Source organism: Chiloscyllium plagiosum, unplaced genomic scaffold, assembly GCF_037043375.1.
Source record: "Chiloscyllium plagiosum isolate Xiang-an unplaced genomic scaffold, Cpla_swu_hap1 HiC_scaffold_37, whole genome shotgun sequence".
Lineage (NCBI taxonomy): Eukaryota > Metazoa > Chordata > Chondrichthyes > Orectolobiformes > Hemiscylliidae > Chiloscyllium > Chiloscyllium plagiosum.
In genome coordinates, this window is record NW_028270175.1 from 72,096,949 (window position 1) to 72,105,016 (window position 8,068).

Here is an 8,068-nt window from a genome sequence, read left to right on the forward strand (position 1 = left end):
CCCCTCTCTCACCCCTCGCGCTCTCAACCCCTCTCTCTCACTCCCTTTCTCTCTCACCACCCATTCTCTCAAACCCCCTCACTCTCTCATCACCTCACTCTCTCACACCCTCACTCTCTCACCTCCTCTCTCTCAACCCCTCTTTCTCACCCCACCTCTCTCTCACCCTTCTCTCTCACTGCACCTATCTCTCACCCCTCTCTCTCACCGCCCCCTCTCTCAACCCCCCTCACTCTCTCACCCCTCTCTCTCACCTCTCTCTCCCCCATCTCCCTCTCTCTAACCTATCTCTCTCTCTCACCCCCCTCCCTCTCTCAACACACGCCTCTCTCTCACCCCATCTCTCTCTCACCCCCTCTCACTCTCGCCCCCTCTCACTCTCACCCCCTCTCTCTCAACGCCTCTCTCTCACCCCTCGCGCTCTCACCCCACTCTCTCACCGCCCCCTCTCTCAAACCCCCTCACTCTCATCATCCCCTTACTCTCTCATCCCCTCACTCTCTCACACCCTCAATCTCTCATGCCCTCTCTCTTTCTCAAACCCTCTCTCTCTCCCCCTCTCTCTCACCCCTTCTGACACGCTTTCTCTCTTACCCCACGCTCTCTCTCTAACCCCTCCTCCTCTCACCTCTCTCGCTCATCCCCTCTCTCTCACCCACTCTCTCAATCACACCCTCTCCTCACTCCACTCTCTCTCTTACCCCCTCCCCACTTTCTCGCTCTCAATCACTCCTTGTCTCTCACCCCCTCTCTCACCCCTCTCTCTCACCCGCTCTCTCTTTCTTACTCAAACTCTCTCTTTCTCACTTACACTCTCGCTCTCTTTCACTCACTCTCTCTCTTTCTCACCCCCTTTCTCTCTCACACCCCTCTCTCTCACCCTTTCTATCTCACCCCTCTCTCTCTTACCGCTCTCTCTTTCACCCCCCTCTCTCTCTTACGTCTCTCTCTCACCCCCTCTCTATTCCCCACTCTCACACACCCCTTTTCTCTTTCTCACCCGCTCTCTCCCCCACCCCGATCTTTCTCATCCTCCGTCTCTGTCTCACCCTCTCACCCTTCTCCCTCTTTCCCCCTCTCTCTTACCACCTCTCTCACACCTCTCTCTCACCTTCTCTCTCTCACCCTCTCTTTATCTGCCTGTCTCTCTCTCACCCCCTCTCTCTTTCTCACCCGCTCTCCCTTTCACTCCGATCTCTCTCACACACACCCTCTCTCTCACTCCTCTCTCTCACCCCTCTCTCTCTCACCCCTCTCTCTCTCACCCCTCTCTCTCTCACCCCTCTCTCTCTCTCACCCCTCTCTCTCTCTCTCTCACCCCTCTCTCTCTCTCACCCCTCTCTCTGTCAGAACTCTCTCTCAGCCCTCTCTCTCTCTCAGCCCCCCTCCCTCTCTCCCGAGTCTCTCCCACCCTGATCTCTCTCACACCCTCTCTCTCTCTCACCCCTCTCTCTCTCTCACCCCTCTCTCTGTCAGAACTCTCTCTCAGCCCTCTCTCTCTCTCAGCCCCCCTCCCTCTCTCCCGAGTCTCTCCCACCCTGATCTCTCTCACACCCTCTCTCTCTCCCACCCCTCTCTCTCTTTCCCCTCTCTATATCTCACCCCCTCTCTCTCACGCCCTCTCTCTCTCAGCCCCTCGCTCTCTTTCACCCCTATCTCTATCTCTCTCTTACCTCCCTCTCACCCTCTCTCTCTCACCCTCTATCTCTCACCCCTGTCTCTCTAACTCAGCCTGTCTCTCTCTCACCCCCGTCTCTTTCTCACCCGCTCTCTCTTCCACCCCGATCTCTCTCTCACGCCCTCCACCGCCCTCACCCCTCTCTCTCGAAAACCCTTCTCTCCCTCTCACCCTCTCTCTCTCACTCACGCCTCTCTCTCTCCCTCTCTCTTAACCCTCTCTCTCTCACCCCTCTCTCTCACCCCCTCTCTCTCACCTCCTCTCTCTCAACCCCTCTCGCTCACCCCTTCTCTCTCACCCCCTCTCTTTCACTCTCTCTCTCTCAGCCTGTCTCTCTCCCACCCCCTCTCTCTTTCACACCCGCTCTCTCTTCCACCCCGATTTCTCTCACACCCGCTCTCTAACTCACCCCTCTTTCACACTCACCCCTCTCTCTCTCACCCCTCTATCTCTCACCCTTCTCTCTATCTCCCCCTCACTCTCACATCCACCCTCTCTCGCCCACTCTCACTCCTACCGCCCTCTCTTATCCTCTCTCTCACACACCTCTCTCTCACGCCCTCTCTCTCACCTCCTCTCTCTCATCCCCTCTCTCTCACCCCTTCTCTCTCACCCTCTCTCTTTCACCCTCTCTCTCTCTCAGCCTGTCTCTCTCTCACCCCCTCTCTCTTTCACACCCGCTCTCTCTACCATCCCGATTTCTCTCACACCCGCTCTCTAACTCACCCCTCTCTCACACTCACTCCTCTCTCTCTCACTCCTCTATCTCTCACCCTTCTCTCTCTCCCCCTCACTCTCACATCCACCCTCTCTCGCCCTCTCTCACTCCTACCGCTCTCCCTCTTACCCTCTCTCTCTCACACCTCTCTCACCCTCTCTGTCACGCCTTCTCTCTCACCCTCTCTCTTTCACCCTCTCTCTCTCTCAGCATGTCTCTCTCTCTCACACCCTCTCTCTTTCACACCCACTCTCTCTTCCACCCCGATTTCTCTCACACCCGCTCTCTAACTCACCCCTCTCTCACACTCACCCCTCTCTCTCTCACTCCTCTCTCTCACCCTCTCTTTCTCACTCCCCTCTCTCACACCCTCTTACTCTCACACCTCCCTCTCACACCCCTTGTCTCTCACCGCCTCTCTCACCCCTCCTCTTAGTCCCTCTCTTTCAGCCCCTCTCTCTCACAACTCTCTCTCACCCCCTCTCTCTCACCCCTCTTTCTCTCTTACCCCCTCTCTCTCTCACACCTCTCTCTCACTCTCTCTCTCACCTCTTCTCTCTCACCCCTCTCTCTCCCCAGTCTCCCACCCTGATCTCTCTCTCACACCTTCTCTCTCACACCTCTCTCTCTCTCACCCTCTCTCTGTTACCCCTCTCTCTTTCACCCCCTCTCTCTCTTACGTCTCTCTCTCACCCCCTCTCTCCCCCACTCTCACTCACCCCCTTTCTCTTTCGCACCCGCTCTCTCCCCCACCCCGATCTTTCTCATCCTCCCTCTCTCTCTCACCCTCTCACCCTTCTCTCTCTCTCATTCCCTCTCTCTCGCCTCCTCTCTCTCTCCAACCCCCTCTCTCCCACTCCCTCTCTCTCACCCCCTCACCTCCACTCTTTCTCTGACCCCCCCTCATTCTTCCCCCTCTTTCTTTCTCCCCCTCTCTCCCTTCCTCACCCTTCTCTCCCTTTTCCACCCTCCTCTCTCTCTCTCCCCTCTCTCTCCCCCTCTCTCTCCCCTCTCTTGCCCCCCACTCTCTACACTCCCTCTCGCATTCCCATCTCACTCTCTCACCCCACCCTCACTCTTAGCCCACGTCTCTCTCTCTCACTCACATCTCACTCTCTCACCCCACTCTCACTCCCTCCCCCCCAAGTCTCTCTCTCTCCCACCCCCTCTATCTCCCACCCTTTCTCTCTCACACCCCTTCTCTCTCTTACACCCCTGTTTCTCACCCCTTGTCTCTCAATTCCTCTCTCTCACCCCCTCTCTCTCAATTCCTCTCTCTCACCCCACTCTCTCCCCCTCTCCTGTCTGTCACTCTCACTCTCTGTCTGCCTCTCTCTCAGTCCACCTTATCTCTCTCACTTCTTCTCTCTCACTCTTGCTCTATCATTCTCTCTGTTCTGTTGCTCTCTCTCTCCGTCTCTCTCTCTCAGTCCTCCCCCTCACCTTCTCTCTCTCTCAACCCATCTTTCTCAACCCCTCTCTCTCCCCTCTCTCTAACCCTCTCTCTCTCACCCCCTCTTTCCCCCGTCTCTCTCTCAACCCCCTCTCTCTCAACCCCTCTGTCTCTCAACCTCTCTCTCCCCCTCTCTCTCAACCGCTCTCTCTCACCCCCTTTCTCTCACTCCCCTTTCTCTCACGACCCTTCGTTCTCTCACCTCCTTCTCTCTCAACTCCTATCTATCTCAACCCCGCTCTCTCACCCCTCTCTCTCTCCCCCCTCTCTCACCCCCTCCCTCTCTCCAACCCTCTCTTTATCTCTCTCATCCCCTCTCTCTCCTTCTCACTCCTTCACTCTCACCCCTCTCTCTCCCCTCTCTCTCTCCACTCTCTCTCTCTACACCCTCTCTAGACCCCAATCTCTATCCCCTGTCTCCTCCCTGTCTCTCACATCCCCTCTCTCTCGCTCCTATCTCACTCTCTCACCCCACTCTCACTCTTTCACACCACTCTCTCTCTCACACATACCCCACGTTTCACTCTCTCCCACCCTTTCTCTCTAACACCCCTTCTAACTCACACCATTCTCTCTCTCACCCCCTCTCTCTCAACACCTTTCTCTCACCCCCTCTCTCCCCCTCTCTCTCACCCCCTCTCTCTCCCTCTCCTCCACTCCTTCCCCCTCACTCCCCCTCCCATCTCTCTTCCCCTCTATCTCCTCTCCATCACTCCTCCCTCTTCCCCTCTCTCTCCTCTTCTCTCTGACCCTTCTCTCCCCCTCTCTCTGCCCCTTCTCTCACCCTCTCTCTCCCCCTCTCCTCCGCTCTCTCCTCCTCACAAACCCCTCTCCCATCGCCCCCCTCTCTCCCCTTCTCTCTCACCCATCTCTCCCCCTCCCTCTCCCCCTCTCTCTCCTCCACTCTCCCCTCCTCTCTCGCCTCCCTCTCTCTGCCCCCTCTCTCACCCTCTCTCTCCCCCTCTCCTCCGCTCTCTCCTCCTCACAACCCCCTCTCCCATCGCCCCACTCTCTCCCCTTCTCTCTCACCCATCTCTCCCCCTCCCTCTCCCCCTCTCTCCTCCACTCTCCCCTCCTCTATCGCCTCCCTCTCTCTCCCCCCTCTCTCTCGCATCCTCTCTCTCTCTCACTCTTCCACTCGCTCTCTTCCTCTTGCTCTCTCTCTCACTCTCTCACCCTCTTCTCACACTCTCTCTTCTCCCTCGCTCTTTCCCTCTCTCTTGCCTCCCTCTCTCTCTCATCTCACGGTCTCTCTCGCTCTCTCTCTCTCACTCTTTCTCTCTCTCTCTCTGTCGCTCATGTTATCTGTCTGTCTGTCTCTCTCCCTCTCTCTCAGTCCACCCTGCTTCTCTCACTCTTGCTCTATCGTTCTCTCTGTTTGTTGCTCTCTCTCCGTCTCTTTCTCTCAGTCCTTCCCCTCTCCTCTCCTCTCTCACAACCCATCTTTCTCAACCCCTCTCTCTCCCCTCTCTCTAACCATCTCTCTCTCTCTCACCCCCTCTTTCCCCCACCCTCTCTCTATCAACCCCCTCTCTCTCTCAACCTCTCTCTCTCAACCACTCTCTCACTCCTCTCTCTCACAGCCCTCTCTCTCACTCCCCTCTCTCTCTCACCCCCTTCTCTCTCTCTCACCCCCATCTCTCTCTCAACCCCTCACTCTCATATCCCCTCTCTCTCACCCCTCCTCCCTCTCGCACCCCCTCACCCCTCTCCCTCTCTCACACCCGTTCTCTCTCACCCCGAGCTCTCTCTCTCACCACCCCACCCTCTCTCTCTCAACCCCTCTCTCTCTCACCCCTCGCTCTCTTACAGCTGTCTCTCACACACTCCCTCTCTCACACTCCCTCTCTCTCTTACCCCTCTCTCACACACCCCTCTCTCACTCCCATCTCACTCTTTCACTCCTCTCTCTCACCACTGTCTCTCTCTCTGTCCCACCCCCTCTGTCTCTCACCCCTTCTCTCTAACCCCCCTCTCACCCCTACCCCCTCTCTCTCACCCGCGCTCTCTTTTAAACTCACTCTCTCTCTTTCTCACCACTGTCTCTCACCCCTTCTCTCTCAACTCCTCTCTCTCCCCCCTCTCTCTCCCCTCTCTCTCCCCCTCTCTCTCCACTCTCTTGCCCCCCACTCTCTAGCCCCCTCTCTCACTCCCATCTCACTCTCTCACCCCACTGTCACTCTCTCCCCCACTCTCTCTCTTAGCCCACGTCTCACTCTCTCCCCCACTCTCTTTCTTAGCCCAAGCATCTCTCTCTCTCACTCACATCTCACTCTCTCACCCCACTTTCACTCTCTCCCCCCAAGTCTCTCTCTCCCACCCCCTCTATCTCCCACCCTTTCTCTTTCACACCCCTTCTCTCTCTCACACCCCTGTTTCTCACCCCCTCTCTCTCAATTCCTCTCTCTCACCCCCTCTCTCTCAACACCTCTCTCTCATCCCCCTCTCTCCCCCTGTCTCTCACCCCCTCTCTCCCCCCTCTCCAGTCTGTCACTCTCACTCTCTGTCTGCCTCTCTCTCAGTCCACCTTATCTCTCTCACCTCTTCTCTCTCATTCTTGATCTATCGTTCTCTCTGTTCTGTTGCTCTCTCCGTCTCTCTCTCTCTCAGTCCTCCCCCTCACCTTCTCTCTCTCTCAACCCATCTTTCTCAACCCTTCTCTCTCCCCTCTCTCTCTAACCCTCTCTCTCACCCCCTCTTTCCCCGTCTCTCTCTCAACCCCCTCTCTCTCAACCCCTCTCTCTCAACCTCTCTCTCCCCCTCTCTCAACCGCGCTCTCTCACCCCTTTCTCTCACTCTCCTTTCTCTCACGACCCTTCGTTCTCTCACCACCTTCTCTCTCAACTCCTCTCTATCTCAAACCCGCTCTCTCACCCCTCTCTCTCTCCTCTCTCTCCCCCTCTCTCACTCATCTCTCTCACCCTCTCTCTCGCCTCTCTCTCTCGCACAACCCTCTCTCTCTCGCCCTCACTCTCTCATCCTGTCCCTCTATCATACCCTCCCAATCTCCCACCCTCCCCCTCTCCCCCCTCTGTCTCTCCTCTCTCTCACCCCTCTCTCTCTCACACCCCTCTCTCTCACCCTCCCTCTGTCATCCCGTTCCTCTTTCCCCCTCCCACTCTCATCCCTCCTCTTTCACACACTCCCTATCTCACCCCTCTCTCTCAGCCCATCTCTCTCTCAGCCCCTCTCTCTCAGCCCCTCCTACTCTCACCCACCCTCTCTTACACCCCCTGTCTCTCTCAGCCCCCTCTCCCACTGCAAACCTCTCTTACCCCCTCTCTCATCCCACTCTCTCTCACACCCTACTAACTCTCTCTCACCCCTCGCAATCCCTCTCTCTCACCCCCTTCGTTCTCTCAACCCCTTCTCTCTCAACCCCTCTCTATCTCAACCCCGCTCTCTCACCCCTCTCTCACACACCCCTCACCAACCCCTCGCTCAACACCCCCTCACTCTCTCATCCCCTCACTCTCTCACCCCCTCACTCACCCCTCTCTCTCTTCCCCTCTCTCTCTCACACTCCTCTCTCTCTCACACCCCTCTCTTTCTCTCTCAACCCGTCTCTCTCACCACTCTCTGTCACACCCTCTCTCTCACCCCTCTCTCTCACTCCCTCTCTCTCTCTCACCCCCTCTCTCACCGCCCCCTCTCTCACTACCCCCTCTCTCTACACCCCTCAATGTCCCATCCCCTCACTCTCTCACCCCCTCAGTCTCTTACCTCCCTCTCTCTCACTCCCTCTCTCTCACACCTCTCTCTCGCCCCCTCTCACCCCGTCCCTCTCTCACCCCCTCTCACACCCTTTTTCGCTTACCCCGCGCTCTCACTTTAACCCCTCCCCCTCTCACCCCTCTCGCTCACCCCCTCTATCTCACCCACTCTCTCAATTACACCTTCTCCTTCTCACTCCACTCTCTCTCTTACCGCCTCTCCACTTTCTCTCTCTCAATCACCCCTTGTCTCTCTCACCCTCTCTCTCACCCCTCTCTCTCATTCCCTGTGTCTCTACCCCCTCACCACCCTCTCTCTCAACCCTTCTCACTCTCTCATCCCCTCTCTCACCCTCTCTCTCACTCACTCTCACCCCTCCTCCCTCTCTCACCCCCTCATCCCTCTCCCTTTCTCACACCCTTTCACTCTTATCCTGCGCTCTCTTTCTAACCGCTCCTCCTCTCACTCCTCTCGCTCACCCACTCTCTCAACCCCTCTCTCTCAC